The sequence below is a fragment of the Mesoplodon bidens genome (assembly GCF_964165515.1).
Source record: "Mesoplodon bidens genome assembly, chromosome: 1".
NCBI lineage: Eukaryota > Metazoa > Chordata > Mammalia > Artiodactyla > Ziphiidae > Mesoplodon > Mesoplodon bidens.
In genome coordinates, this window is record NC_138176.1 from 191,064,291 (window position 1) to 191,079,284 (window position 14,994).

Genomic DNA, 14,994 nt, shown 5'->3' on the forward strand with positions numbered 1-14,994 from the left:
CTCTGGGCCCATTGTTATAAACGTTGTTAGAAATCTTGGCAGCTCTGCAGAAGAAGTCATATCCTGTCCAAAAAAGGACGGATGCCAAAGATCATTTTGGCTTATGAGCTCTTGTTTTTTAGTTAATGTATACAAGTCATTAACCTTCCTGTGGAGAGAAGACTAAGAGTCTGTTACCTCTAAATGGGGAGGCGCTGGCTCATGCAGTAAGTGCAGCACAGAGAAGGGGTCCAGCTCACGTAGTTATTTCTCTAACCAAACATCCTCTCCTGGGGATGAAAAATGAACCAATAAAGACCAGATGATTTACAACACGCTTGGTAAAGGAGAAGATCAATATTACAAAACCAATTTCTGTGGAAATCTATTGCTGTGCTTAGTTGCTCATTCAGCCCCAGCTCATGCCAGCAACTCGTCAGTTTATATCTGGTGGAAATACATTTCCAGAAGGTTGCAACTGAGAATACAGTTTTATGATAATGAGGAGGTACTATGGAAGAAGTTGTGACATTTGTTTCCCTATATCTTATTGTGGGAATCCTAACTGCAGATTAAATTCCTGTCCTTCTGCAGCTAGATGGAAGATTCTCCATTTCTTGGAGGGACACTGTCTGCATACTCAGTGGCTACAGACTTGTAGACAGGCCCAGCTTTCTTCATGAAATGTAGTAACTTCCATTAGGGAGAGGCTGTGTATAAGCTGCAAGTAACAGAACCCACTTACCTGCCCCTTTTTCCCAAACAAAACATAAAAATAAGAAGCAAGAGCCTGAGGGCAGGGATATAAACCGCCCTTCAAAATGACTGGAACCAGGGACTTGAATAGGGTTGCGATCTCTTTCTCTCTCATCTTTGTTCTTTTTTATTGCAGACTGGCCTTGTCTGAAATAGGGAGTGGGTGCGTGCCTCAGGATAGACAAAGTCATATAAAATGATGGGACTCATCTTGACAGCTGGAGCGGAAAATGCAAAGATTCAACCTGTGGTAGCACAGTGTTAATGAAAATAATCAATAAACAATCTCTGATAACAAAAGAGTTTTATTTGAGCCAAACTAAGGATTAGCCTGGAAGCCAGCTTCCCAGATTACTCTGAGAAGCTGCTCTGGAGAAGCATGGTTTCCAGCACAGTTTTATATCCTGTCAGAACAAAGAACATTAAACAAGTTAGGGATACATATCTTCAAGGTTTCAAAAACAAAGAAACAGAAAAAACACACATAGATCAGCACATATAAAAAAAATAAAACAAAACACATAGATCAGCACAAGTCAGCATGGCCTTGGCACCTGGGAAGGGAGTCTTATGATCAAAGGAGTACCAGGGTTACTGTCCCAGGAAGGGAGGCATTTAATCTTTATTTTTCACTTGGACATTCTTTACTACTGGTCAATGTGCCCTTTTCTATAATAATGAAAGCAGATGTACAATGTATGTTTGATAGGCCACAAACAGCCTATTTTAGTTAGCATAAAATTCAGGTTAACTCATGCATAAACCAGAATGACTTCCGTATATCTCAATATGTGAAAATTTCTTTTATCACAGGCTTGCCTGGCACTTGGGAGAAGCACGCTGAAGAGGAGGGCACAATTGACCCAGTGTGTCCCTTGGTCCCTGTGTGATGGCTCAGTAGGAACCCAGGAACTGAGCTGTGTGTCTCTGGTTTCACTGGCATCCCACTGCACTCAGATGACCTCACTGTTTTTACTTTTGTGTTTTTGAAATTGATAAATCTCACATCCTGTTCTGTACCCATAATTAAGAAACATGTACATTGCCCAATCGTTGAATCTAATTAGTTTTTTAAAAAATCAATATGAATATTATTGTGACTCTGTGACTATTTTTTTAAATTTATTTTATTGAAGTATAGTTGATTTACAATGTTGTATTAATTCCTGCTGTACAGCAAAGTGATTCAAATATATATATATATTCTTTTTCATATTCTTTTCCATTTTGGTTTATCACAGGATATTGAATAGAGTTCCCTGTGCTATACAATAGAACCTTGTTGTTTATCCATTCTATATATAATAGTTTGCACCTTAATCCCGAACTCCCAGTCTATCCCTTCCTCCCCTCCCCCTGAAGCTTTCTTTTTTTTTATTAGTTTCTGCTTTATAACAAAGTGAATCAATCATACATATACATCTGTTCCCACATCCCTTCCCTCTTGCGTCTCCCCCCCTCCCACCCTCCCTATCCCACCCCTCCAGGCGGTCACAAAGCACCGAGCTGATCTCCCTGTGCTATGCGGCTGCTTCCCACTAGCTATCTACCTTACATTTGGTACTGTATATATGTCCATGCCTCTCTCTCGCTTTGTCACAGCTTACCCTTCCCCCTCCCCAGATCCTCAAGTCCATTCTCTAGTAGGTCTGTGTCTTTATTCCTGTCTTACCCCTAGGTTCTTCATGACATTTTCTTTTCTTAAACTCCATATATATGTGTCAGCATACACTATTTGTCTTTCTCTTTCTGACTTACTTCACTCTGTATGACAGACTCTAGGTCCATCCACCTCATTACAAATAGCTCAATTTCGTTTCTTTTTATGGCTGAGTGATATTCCATTGTATATACATGCCACATCTTCTTTATCCATTCATCCGATGATGGACACTTAGGTTGTTTCCATCTCCAGGCTATTGTGAATAGAGCTGCAATGAACATTTTGGTACATCACTCTTTTTGAATTATGGTTTTCTCAGGGTATATGCCTAGTAGTGGGATTGCTGGGTCATATGGTAGTTCTATTTGTAGTTTTTTAAGGAACCTCCATACTGTTCTCCATAGTGGCACTACCAATTCACATTCCCACCAACAGTGCAAGAGTGTTCCCTTTTCTCCACACCCTCTCCAGCATTTATTGTTTCTAGATTTTTTGATGATGGCCATTCTGACTAGTGTGAGATGATATCTCATTGTAGTTTTGATTTGCATTTCTCTAATGATTAATGATGTTGAGCATTCTTCCATGTGTTTGTTGGCAGTCTGTATATCTTCTTTGGAGAAATGACTATTTAAGTCTTCTGCCCATTTTTGGATTGGGTTGTTTGTTTTTTTGCTATTGAGCTGCATGAGCTGCTTACAAATTTTGGAGATTAATCCTTTGTCAGTTGCTTCATTTGCAAATATTTTCTCCCATTCTGAGGGTTCTCTTTTGGTCTTGTTTATGGTTTCCTTTGCTGTGCGAAGGCTTTGAAGTTTCATTAGGTCCCATTTGTTTATCTTTGTTTTTATTTCCATTGCTCTAGGAGGTGGGTCCAAAAGGATCTTGCTGTGATTTATGTCATAGAGTGTTCTGCCTATGTTTTCCTCTAAGAGTTTGATAGTTTCTGGCCTTACATTTAGGTCTTTAATCCATTTTGAGCTTATTTTTGTGTATGGTGTTAGGGAATGATCTAATCTCATACTTTTACATGTCCCTGTCCAGTTTTCCCAGCACCACTTATTGAAGAGGCTGTCCTTTCTCCACTGTACATTCCTGCCTCCTTTATCAAAGATAAGGTGACCATATGTGCGTGGGTTTATCTCTGGGCTTTCTATCCTGTTCCATTGATCTATCTTTCTGTTTTTGTGCCAGTACCATACTGTCTTGATTACTGTAGCTTTGTAGTATAGTCTGAAGTCAGGGAGCCTGATTCCTCCAGCTCCGTTTTTCGTTTTCAAGATTGCTTTGGCTATTCAGGGTCTTTTGTTTTTCCAAACAAATTTTGAAATTTTTTGTTCTAGTTCTGTAAAAAATGCCATTGGTAGTTTGATAGGGATTGTGTTGAATCTGTAGATTGCTTTGGGTAGTAGAGTCATTTTCACAATACTGATTCTTCCAATCAAGGAACATGGTATATCTCTCCATCTATTTGTATCATCTTTAATTTCTTTCATCAGTGTCTTATAATTTTCTGCATACAGGTCTTTTGTCTCCTTAGGTAGGTTTATTCCTAGATATTTTATTCTTTTGTTGCAATGGTAAATGGGAGTGTTTTCTTGATTTCATTTTCATATTTTTCATCATTAGTGTACAGGAATGCCAGAGATTTCTGTGCATTAATTTTGTATCCTGCTACTTTACCAAATTCATTGATTAGCTCTAGTAGTTTTCTGGTAGCATCTTTAGGATTCTCTATGTATAGTATCATGTCATCTGCAAACAGTGACAGCTTTACTTCTTCTTTTCCAATTTGGATTCCTTTTATTTCCTTTTCTTCTCTGATTGCTGTGGCTAAAACTTCCAAAACTAGGTTGAATAAGAGTGGTGAGAGTGGGCAGCCTTGTCTTGTTCCTGATCTTAGTGGAAATGCTTTCAGTTTTTCACCATTGAGGACAATGTTGGCTGTGGGTTTGTCATATATGGCCTTTATTATGTTGAGGAAAGTGCCCTCTATGCCTACTTTCTGCAGGGTTTTTATCATAAATGGGTGTTGAATTTTGTCGAAAGCTTTCTCTGCATCTATTGAGATGATCATATGGTTTTTCTTCTTCAGTTTGTTAATATGGTGTATCACATTGATTGATTTGCATATATTGAAGAATCCTTGCATTCCTGGAATAAACCCCACTTGATCATGGTGTATGATCCTTTTAATGTGCTATGGGATTCTGTTTGCTAGTATTTTGTTGAGGATTTTTGCATCTATGTTCATCAGTGATATTAGCCTGTAGTTTTCTTTCTTTGTGACCTCCTTGCCTGGTTTTGGTATCAAGGTGATGGTGGCCTCGTAGGATGAGTTTGGGAGTGCTCCTCCCTCTGCTATATTTTGGAAGAGTTTGTGAAGGATAGGTGTTAGCTCTTCTCTAAATGTTTGATATCTGTGACTATTTTTAAAGGCAGAGCCAAACCTCATTTTTCTTTATCCATTTAATACACCCTTACTAGTTGCTGGCACTTTTCTAATTACTCTGCTATTATTAACTTAGTCCTTATGACAGCCCTATGAGGAAGGCCTCTTATTAACCTTATTTTATGAGTGATGAAACTGCCAGGCAGAAAAGCAGCAAGCATAAGGTCACAGAGTTAGTTAACTGAAGAGTCAGGATTTTCTTTTTTTCTCTGAAGTTTCTATTCACTTATTACGTGCTTTAATCATCTGCTCGATGCCAGTTTCAAATCTTGTGACTTCTGTTTTCCCTGGATTGCTCCTTCCTAAAAACCTCTATCTTCTTGCCCAGTTTGGGCTAGTTGTTGTCTAAACCTGTTGGGTTTCTATCCACCCGAATCTTTTCTTTATTTCTCCCCAGGATTTTTCAGATTCTAAGTCATCCTTTTTCATGGTTCACTCTCTCATTTAGCTCACTTGCATTAAATGGGACTTCCTAAGACAGGAAGTATGGGAAGTGCATTTTTTGAGTCTTTCCACGTCTGAAAAAAAATGTTTATTCTTCCCTCACACTTCATAGTTCAACTAGACTTATAATTCTATGTTTAAAATAAATTCCCCTGTGGGAAGGAGGAATGAGGTGGAAGGGGAGACTCAAGCCAAAAGAAGGCAAGAAAGAAGAGGGAAAAGAGAGGACTAGAAAAAGAGAAATAGAAAGCAGAAAATAAGATGGCAGATTTTTCCCCCCAGATGTAGTACTCATTTTAAATACCTCAGTTAAAACACAGAGTGCTCAGATCAGATTTTAAAAATAAAGAAATAGATCTAGCCACACATTCTAATCAAGATTTGCAGGAACATAATATACAGAAGCTTTAAAAGTCAAGAGATAGATAAAAGTCTACCAGGCAACTAGCCAAAAGCAAGCTAGTGTCGCTGTATTACTATGAGACAAATAATATTATAATGCAGTGAAAGTGCATGAACCTCAGTGGTCTCTCCCAACATGGGTGAGCTCAAAAACGCATGGAAAAAAGCAAGTCAGAAGAATACACATGGTAGGAAGATATTTATAGAAATTTCACATAATGAATATAAGTTTTACAATACATATTTCCAAACCAAAATTATATTGGTCATCAAGACATGCATATGTGGTGAAACTATAATGGAAATCAAGGTGGGGAAAGAGCAGGATCAGGGTGCAGACCTCAAGTATATCACAGGTACTGGTGATATTAAGTATCTTCAGTGGAGTGGAGGGTTCATGGGTGTTCATTTATTATTATTTTGAAGCCATTTTTGTATGTTATGTGCACTCTTGTCTACAAATTTCCTTTGGAATTTTGAAGGCATTGCTCCATAGTCTTCTACTATCTGATGTGACTGAGGAGAAGTCAATCTAATTCTTATTCCTTTGTAAGCAATATGTTTTTGGAAGCTTTTAGAATTTTCTTTTTTATGCTTGTGTTTCTGAAATTTTACAGTAAGATACCTAGTTGTAGATTGTCCCTTTTCATTTTGCTGGCTCCTTTGTGGGTCCTTTTACTGCAAAAACTCATATCCTTCAGTGCTAAGAAAATCTCATGTTATTTCATTCAGCTCTTGCTTCTGCTGCCAGTGCATGTCTTATTCCATCTTCCATTGTTTTCAATATTTCTGAAACAGTCTCCAGGATTTTACAGCAAAGAGCATCTCCCACTACTTTTTAGCCTCCTCTATAAGTATTCTAGAATATAACTTCCTCTAGTTTTTCTTCAACTACCATTTCTCCATCTAGTTTACATCTAGAAATTCACTGAACTCTCTCCTTTCTGCTGATGAGCCTCTTCCCAGTCTCTTGGTTTTATTTTTTTAATTAATTAACTAATGTTTCTTTTTTCTTTTTTTTAATATTTATTTATTTGGTTGCACCAGGTCTTAGTTGTGGCAGGTGGGCTTCTTAGTTGCGGCACGTGGGCTCCTTAGTTGTGGCATGTGAACTCTTAGTTGCAGCATGCATGTGGGATCTAGTTCCCTGACCAGGGATTGAAACCGGGCTCCCTGCACTGGGAGCGTGGAGTCTTATTCCCTGCTTCACCGGGGAAGTCCCCAGTCTCTTGGTTTTAACTATGTCTCCAGGGATATTATTTAAATGCTCGTTTGTTGGCTCTTTAGCACAAAGCTTCTCCATCGGTTTTTCTGAGGTGCAGATAGAATACCATTTTGGGAGGATTGAGTAGAGCCAAGGGAATTGGAGCCAGAGCCTGAATGAAACCATACCTGCATACCTGAATGAGCACCCAAAAATACCCTGTACTCACTAACTGTGTAATCTTGGACAGACAAGGGGATTCTCTTATCTGTGCTATAGTTTCTAATGGAGATAATAATACTAGATATACCAGTGAACAAATAGAGGAAATCCCAGGCTCCATGCAATTTATATCAAATGTCTTCCCCCTGATACACAGACTGGCACTAAACCTCCCTACCACGATTTAGCTCTATGGAGGAGGGTTTCTCTTGGAGAGAGGGAGGGTTGAACATCTTGACTTCTAAATCAGGTTAAACTGGTGGCAGTGGGTAGCCATGTGTGTGGGCACTTAGGGTGAATTGAGTCTGTGCTCTCCCCCCCCACAGTGCCTTTGCACTTGCTCTTTTCACTCACTGCCTGCACTGCCCTTCCTGTTTCTCTTGGCTAGTTGATTCCTAATCATCTTCTAGATCTCAATTGTCAGTTTCCTTGAGAAGCTTTCCCAGACCTTGATCATGCCAGTCAGGTCTCCATACTGTGTATTCCTTTCTGTTAATACATCCCCCCACTAGACCACCTCCCTCATGTGGTTTCATTGTATGACCTCTGCACAGATTCCTCCCAAATTCCCTGCCCCCAACCCCAGGCCTTCCATCTTGCCTCTCATCTCAAGAAAGTGAAACTGTCCAGTACTTCCTCTGCGTCTTGTTGACCCAGGCAATGTTTTCTTGCTGACAAAGCCTTGTTTGATTGGTTCTACTGATTAAATGAATTCTATTTCTCTTCTACTATTATTTACGGACCGCTTTCATTATTTTTCTTTCTAAATATCGAGTCATTTACTTGGAAAGGATAATATAGGTAAATGGTACAAAATTCAAAACTATAAAAGAGTGCATCATGAAAAGTAAGTCTCCTTTCCTCTCTGGTCCCCCAGTTACACTGTCCCCTTGTGTGAAGATGTTCACTGATGCCAGTTTCTTTTGTATCCTACAGGGATAGTAGATGTACTACAAGGATGTCCATCTAGATATTGTTTTTTTCTTGTATACAATAACTGTACGCTCCTCTTGGCCTTGTTTCTTGTTTTCATTTTATCAATTTATCTTGAAGACTTTTGTTTCCAACAAAATCTAATATACAAAGTAAACCCAAATATGCACAACCTATACTTTTTCTTTCAAAGTATTTTATATGCTTTGCTTTATAGGTTTTATATACACATTTTAATCATTTCTTTTTTTCTTCTCGTCCATTGTAATTCCTTGTAGTAGCTACCAATGTTTTACAAAAGCATAATACACCCATAACGCTGTGTCTGTGATGGTAGAAGAGAATAAAAGGATGGAGCAGTATTGAGAACGGCATCCCTTCCACAGGATCTCATCTGTGGGGAGGGACAGGTGTGGAGGTAACCACACCATGGTGAAGAGTCCACAGCAGAAAAAGAGTCGCAGGTGGAATTTTGCATGCTTTTTTCTTTTTTACAAAAATTTATTTATTTATTTTTGGCTGTGTTGGGTCTTCATTGCTGCACGTGGGCTTTCTCTAGAGCAGTGAGCAGGGGCTACTCCTCGTTGCGGTGTGTGGGCTTCTCATTTTGGTGGCTTCTCTTGTTGTGGAGCACGGGCTCTAGGCGCACAGGCTTCAGTAGTTGTGGCACGTGGGCTCAGTAGTTGTGGCACACAGGCTTAGTTGCTCCATGGCATGTGGGATCTTCCCAGACCAGGGCTCGAACCCGTGTCCCCTGCATTGGCAGGTGGACTCTCAACTACTGTGCCACCAGGCACAAGCTCTTGAGCCCTGAAAAGATCATGATTTCCCTGTCCTATCATTTCTAGTTCAAAATAAATGTTTACTTTTTGAAATGACGTATCATTTATATGTGCTGAATTTCAAGTGCATTTTTAATTAGAACATTTTAATTTTAATTGACAAAAAATTTAATCTTAGATAAATGATTAGAAGCATCTTGTTCTTTCTCTTGTCTCTCACTCTGTGTCCCTGTTTCGCGGGGTCCCTGGGCATGTGCTTGATCAGCTTCTTGGGTCCCCCAGAACTGGTGGGGTGATCAGCACAAGGCACATAGCTGGGCATCACAGAGCACTGAGAATCCAGAAGTGAACAAGACACAATCCCTGACTATAGGTCACTCTCTCAGGGGAGACAGACAGCAGGGCAATTTCAGTTCCATGTGGTAAGTGCAAATATGCTCTGTTATCACCCTGGAAGGGTCTTAACCTAGGTGGGATCTAAGTTAGTCTCAGCCATATAGTTCTAAATCACTAATGTCATTAATTATGTGTCAATGTTCAAGGATAAGTTTTTCAACATGTGCTGGGAGTATCTTATCACAAGTTCCTATTACCAATTACATGCAATATAGCAGATTGCGTTTTTCAAAGATGGCCCTCTTCATGCTTATCCCACACTCTTCTTACAGTGTGACCGTGTGACTGATATTCTCATGTGTAGGGGTGTGTGTTCCCTCTCTTTGAATCTGAGTGGAAGCCTGTGACTGCCGACCAATGGAGCAGCAATGGAAGTGATGCTGTGTGGCTTCTTAGCTCAGTCATACAAAGGATCTCCCCACCCTCCATGCTTGTCCTTGGAACCCACCACCATATTTTGATGAAGACCAAGCTATATGGAGAGGCCACGTGTGGGTGCTCTGGCCAACAGTCCCAGCAAGGCCCTCAGCCAATAAGGCAGCATCAACCACCAGACGTGTGAATGAATGGACTTCAGATGGTCCCAAATCCTGGCCTTTGAGACTTTGAACTGAGGGTAGGTATGATGGAGCAAAGACAAGCTGTTCCCATTGATTCTGCCTGAATTCCTGACTCATAGAAAACACAAGGTACAATACATGATCATTGTTGTTTTAAGCCACGAAGTATAGGGAAATTTGTTATGTATGAACAGGTAACTAATACAAGGCACAAAGCTATTTATGAGGATTTTTTTTCTTTTTGTAGAAAGATATGAGAGATTGGAATGATAGTGAATATATTCATCTCTATCATTTGCAAAAAAATTAAAGCACAGTACTTTTATTTGGATGTTGATGAATGAAATGACATTTAAAAATTATCATCTAGTAAGATGCTTTGAAAAGCCAAAAGCAGAGTAGTTGGTATAAACATAACTAACACTCATGTAATTCATACAAGGCTTGAGAGCTCAGAAATTGGGGTAAACCCGAGCTGTTAAAGCCTACAGGTAATATGAGCCTACAGGTAAACAGAGCAGAGTCCAGCTTCCACTAAACCCTGGCAGTGCAGGCAGCTTAGCCAAGGCAGGGATGACCAGGCTGGGCTCCCCTCGGAGCTCTTGAGAGAGGATGTCACGCCCCGGTGTCCATCCTCGTGTCCAGGGCCGGACTGTGCACAGAGCACACTCAGGGGACATTGGCTGAGCCGAGGCCATCACTGTGGGTGCTCTGAGAGCCGGGCACTTCCTCCAATTTCATAGTGTGGCTGGCCCTTGCCAGAGCTCCCCAAGCAAATGCTTCCACTCCAAGGAAATCACTCATGCGAGAGTCTCATAAGAAATTTCTGCTTCTTTGATTTTGTTTTTGTTTTGTTTTTAATTAGTAGAGATCCAGGAGTGAGTAGAGAGATCTAGAGAAAGTACAAAGGGAAACATTCCTTTACAGAAATTGTTGGTAAATGTTATTTATTCATTCTACAATACCTTTTGAATTTAAGCTCCTTGAAATAGTCTTTTTTTTTTTAACTGCTTTGTCCCCAGAGCTTCACATAATGCTTGGCAAATGGCAAGAATTATAACAAAGGTAATTTATTTTTCTTGGGCACTTACTGTGTGTTAGGTACTCTTCTAAACACTTTGTATATATTATTCATTGTATCTTTACATCAGCCCTGTGAGGTAGGTTCTAATATTATCCCCATTTAATAAGTTCATAAACTGAGGCACAGAGAGGCATATAGTAGGCACTCAGTAAATACTTACTGAATGAACTATTTGTGGAGTGCTTCCTATGTGCAAAGCTATCTGCTAAGCTTTGAGGAGGGTAAAGAAATGAAGAAGACATGATCCTGTCTGGAAAAGGATCTGAGAAAAGGGTTTCCAGTCTTATATGCCAGCCTGTTTGTGAGATTCCTGATCACACTGCCAGGAAGAGTGGACAGAGCCTGCTTCCTCCCATCTCCCACCTCCCATCCTGCCATGAACTGACATTCTTGGCTGAAACTGTGAGAAAGCAATGCAAGTCAGCATGTCTTAAACAAAATGACCCAAGGATGAGATGACAGCCATTTCCTGTAGAATGCCAGAATGATAATTTATTTCTAAAGAAATTCGGATAACTAAGCAGTCAGTTTCCTGCAAGTGATTATTCAATAGAGTGAGCCCTTGGGACTTGACTGTTAGTGAGCCACAGCAATAAAGCTGAGTTCATTTGGGGGCTCAGAGGGGCACGAGAGAAGTTTCCTTGCGTCTAGCCCTCTCCTTGTACCCCCCCCACTCCCTCCTCTTGCCCCATTTGTTATTCTGGCCTTTATCACCCTCCAAATGTGGAAAGGCACGATCCAACAGTTTAATTTCCCCAAGATAGTTACCCTTTCATAGCCATCCACAGGAGAAATCATTTGCTGTCCTTCCCCACAGCCCTGCAAATGAGAGACCCTCGCCAAAAAATCTCCTATTCCATTTGAGTGGCCCAATTCAAGTGTCTGCATATTATTTGGTCTCTCACTTTTGAAACTCTCCTATATTCCTTGGTTTAACTCTCCCTTCACACAAACTGCTCCTTCTGAGTTCTGCTAACCTTCCCTTTTTCTAACTAATGTCCAAATCTGAGAGTTCTTCAGCCCTGGCCCTCAACCCTCTTCTTCTCTCTCTGATCATCCTTGCTCGTCTCATGCATTGCCATGGATTCAAGCACCAGTTTAGTGCCATCGAATCTAAAATTTGTGTTTCTACCCTGGGTCTCTCCTTTGACTGAAACTCCTGACATCGCTGTCTTGACTCGTTCCCTTGGATGCCTTATACCCCTCAAACATAACAAGTCCCAAAAGAGCTTTCAATGTTCTCAAAACCTCTTTTCCCATCCCACTCCAGTCTTCCCCATTTTGCTTAGTGGCTCTCTCCTCCACCTGGCTGCTCAAGCTGGAAAACAAATTACCCTGAATTTCTTCCCTTTCTTCATATCCTTCAGTTAAATTCATTGGTGTTTAGCTTTTCTTGATTGTGCCTCTCAAAGTTTAGACCTACGTGCTTTTGAAAGCTGGAAACCTTAAAAAGTTTAGCTGCCAGAAATCTTTTAGCTGCCAGAAATTTGTATCTTTGTTCTCAGTGAAAATTGCAAGTTCGTGGGGAAGATTCTTCTTTTGTTCTGGGAGAAATAATTTTGTTTTCAGTTTTAGGGGGAAAAAAGTAGTTCCTCAGTTTGAACGAATCACCAGATGTTTTAAAAGTATATCTTTAGGGACTTCCCTGGTGGTCCAGTGGTTAAGACTCCACACTCCCAATACAGGGGGTCTGGGTTCAATCCCTGGTCAGGGAACTAGATCCCACATGCCGCAGCTAAGACCCAGTGCAGCCAAAAAAAAAAAAAAAAAAAAAAAAGTATATCTTCATCAATCAGGTCTAGAGGGATGAGAAGCAGATAACTTCAGCAACTCATCAATCTGCTGCAATCCTCCAAGAGGAGCTTTATTGAGAACAGATGGACTACAGCTCTGACCCCCACAAATCAAAACACAGAGTGCCTCATGGCATCTGTGGCAGATTCTATTTTCCAAAGATGGCTGCAACAATAGCCCTTGTCTCTTATATTCTTCAAGCACCTTGCTACATTCCACTGAGTCAGTGTCTGTGTCCCCTCCCTCTTGAAACTGGGTGGACCTTTGCCACTGCCTCAACCAAGACAGTTCGGAAGAAACGAAGCTATATGACTTCCGAAGCTAGATCATAAAAATGTTACTTCCATATCGTTCTCTTGAGATGCTTGCCCTGGACTCCCAGCAACCATACTGTGAGGCAGTCCAAGCAGCCTGTGGTGTGGCTAATGTAGAGAGGAGCCCAGGCCCTTAGGCTCAAGCCATGGCTGAACCCATGGCCAAGAGGCACCTCCAACTGTCTTCCAGCCCGGGGTGAGCTCTCCCAGTTCACACTGCATGAGCAGAGACAGAGTATCCTGCCCAAATTATAGACTCTTGAGTAGAAAAAATGGCTGTTGTTGTTTAAGCTGCTAAGCAGCAGCAGCAGCTAACTCTGATATAGCATCCATGGCAGGAAGAATGTATGGATAATTATTACATACCCTGGAAAAGTGAGATGAATTCTTTTGTGCTGTCTTTTGCTTTGTCAGTTTGTACATCTCCTACATGTCTCCTCCCCCAACCCCAACCTCAACCTCCTCTGAGGTTGCTTCTTGGCTCTAGCAATTTACTTCTAGCCTCTAGCAATTTACTTCTAGCATGCAGTAGCATTTAACGAGGTTTTGATTTAATTAAGGGAAGTGGTCTGGTATGAGGGAGCCTTAGGCATTTGGAAGGTACAGGATAAAGCATAATATCAAGAGTGGGAGAATGAGGCTAATGAGAACAGTTCTCATCCTTATCAAAAAAATTTTTAAACCTTTTTATTTATCATAACTTTTAAGTAAGTTTAAAGTAAGCTACATGGAAAACACATTATTTTGCTTAAGAGCAGAATTCCACGCCCATCCTGCATCTCTGGGGCTATGGTTCCTAGGACTAGAAGGCTGAGATGGAACTAAATTGTTCTGCATAAGAAAGGTATGTGGGCTGCACCCCCCTGTTCATTGTAGCATTATTTACAATTGCCAAGACATGGAAACAACCTAAGTGTCCACTGACAGATGAATGGGTAAAGAAAATGTGATATATATTGGAATATTGTTGGAACATTGTTCAGTCATAAAAAGAAGGAAGTCCTGCCATTTGCAACAACATGGATGGAACTTGAAGGCATTATGCTTTAGTGAAACAAGTCAGACAGAAAGACAAATACCATGTGATCTCACTTATATGTGGAATCTAAAAAAACAAAACAAAACAAAACCAAAAACACCCGAACTCATAGATACAGAGAACAGATTGGTGGTTGCCAGCAGTAGGAGGTGGGCAAAAATGAAGGTGGTCATAAGGTACAAGCTTCTAGTGAATAAGTCATGGGGATATAATGTACAGCATGGTGACTATAGTTAATAGCACTGTAGTGCATATTTTTTGATATTTATTAATATGGGAAGTCATTCATAATTTGTGGCTAAGCCATAAAACAAAGCAAGCAATTTAGAAAATAGTATGCAGAACATCATCACATATTTTCATAAGGAAAATGACTAGAAAAAATACCTCCAAATAGTTTCATTTTGCACAAATGTCTTACCTGATTACTATTCTTGCCACCTTTTATACCTTTGAAACTAATCTACTGACCTCTTGACCACAATATTTTCCATGTGCTGGGGGAATAAAAAGGAATTTAGAACAAATATGATCTCTCTCTGCTTTCATGATGCTCATCAATTACCATCGATGCAGGTGTTAAACAAACCAAAAAAAATGAAGACTGCTAGGAAGGCAAAAGACAGGATACTCTATAAATTTATAATAGCAATCCTTGGAATCCTAAACCCTAGGGTTAATTTTTATAAGACAATAAATAAATAAAAAACTTCTGTGTACTGTCATGAACAATGAAATAGGACCTGCTTTCTAGACTCAGCACTGCCATTCTGTATACATTGGTGACCTTGTAATGCCATTTAAGTTTTCTGTCTTGCATATTTGAAAGTTGCCGAGAGAGTAAATCTTAAAAGTTCTCATCACAAGAAGAAAAAATCTTGTAACTCTGCGGTGATGGATGTGAACTAGAATTATTGTGGTGGTCATTTTGCAATATATACATATATCAAATCATTATGTTGTACACCTA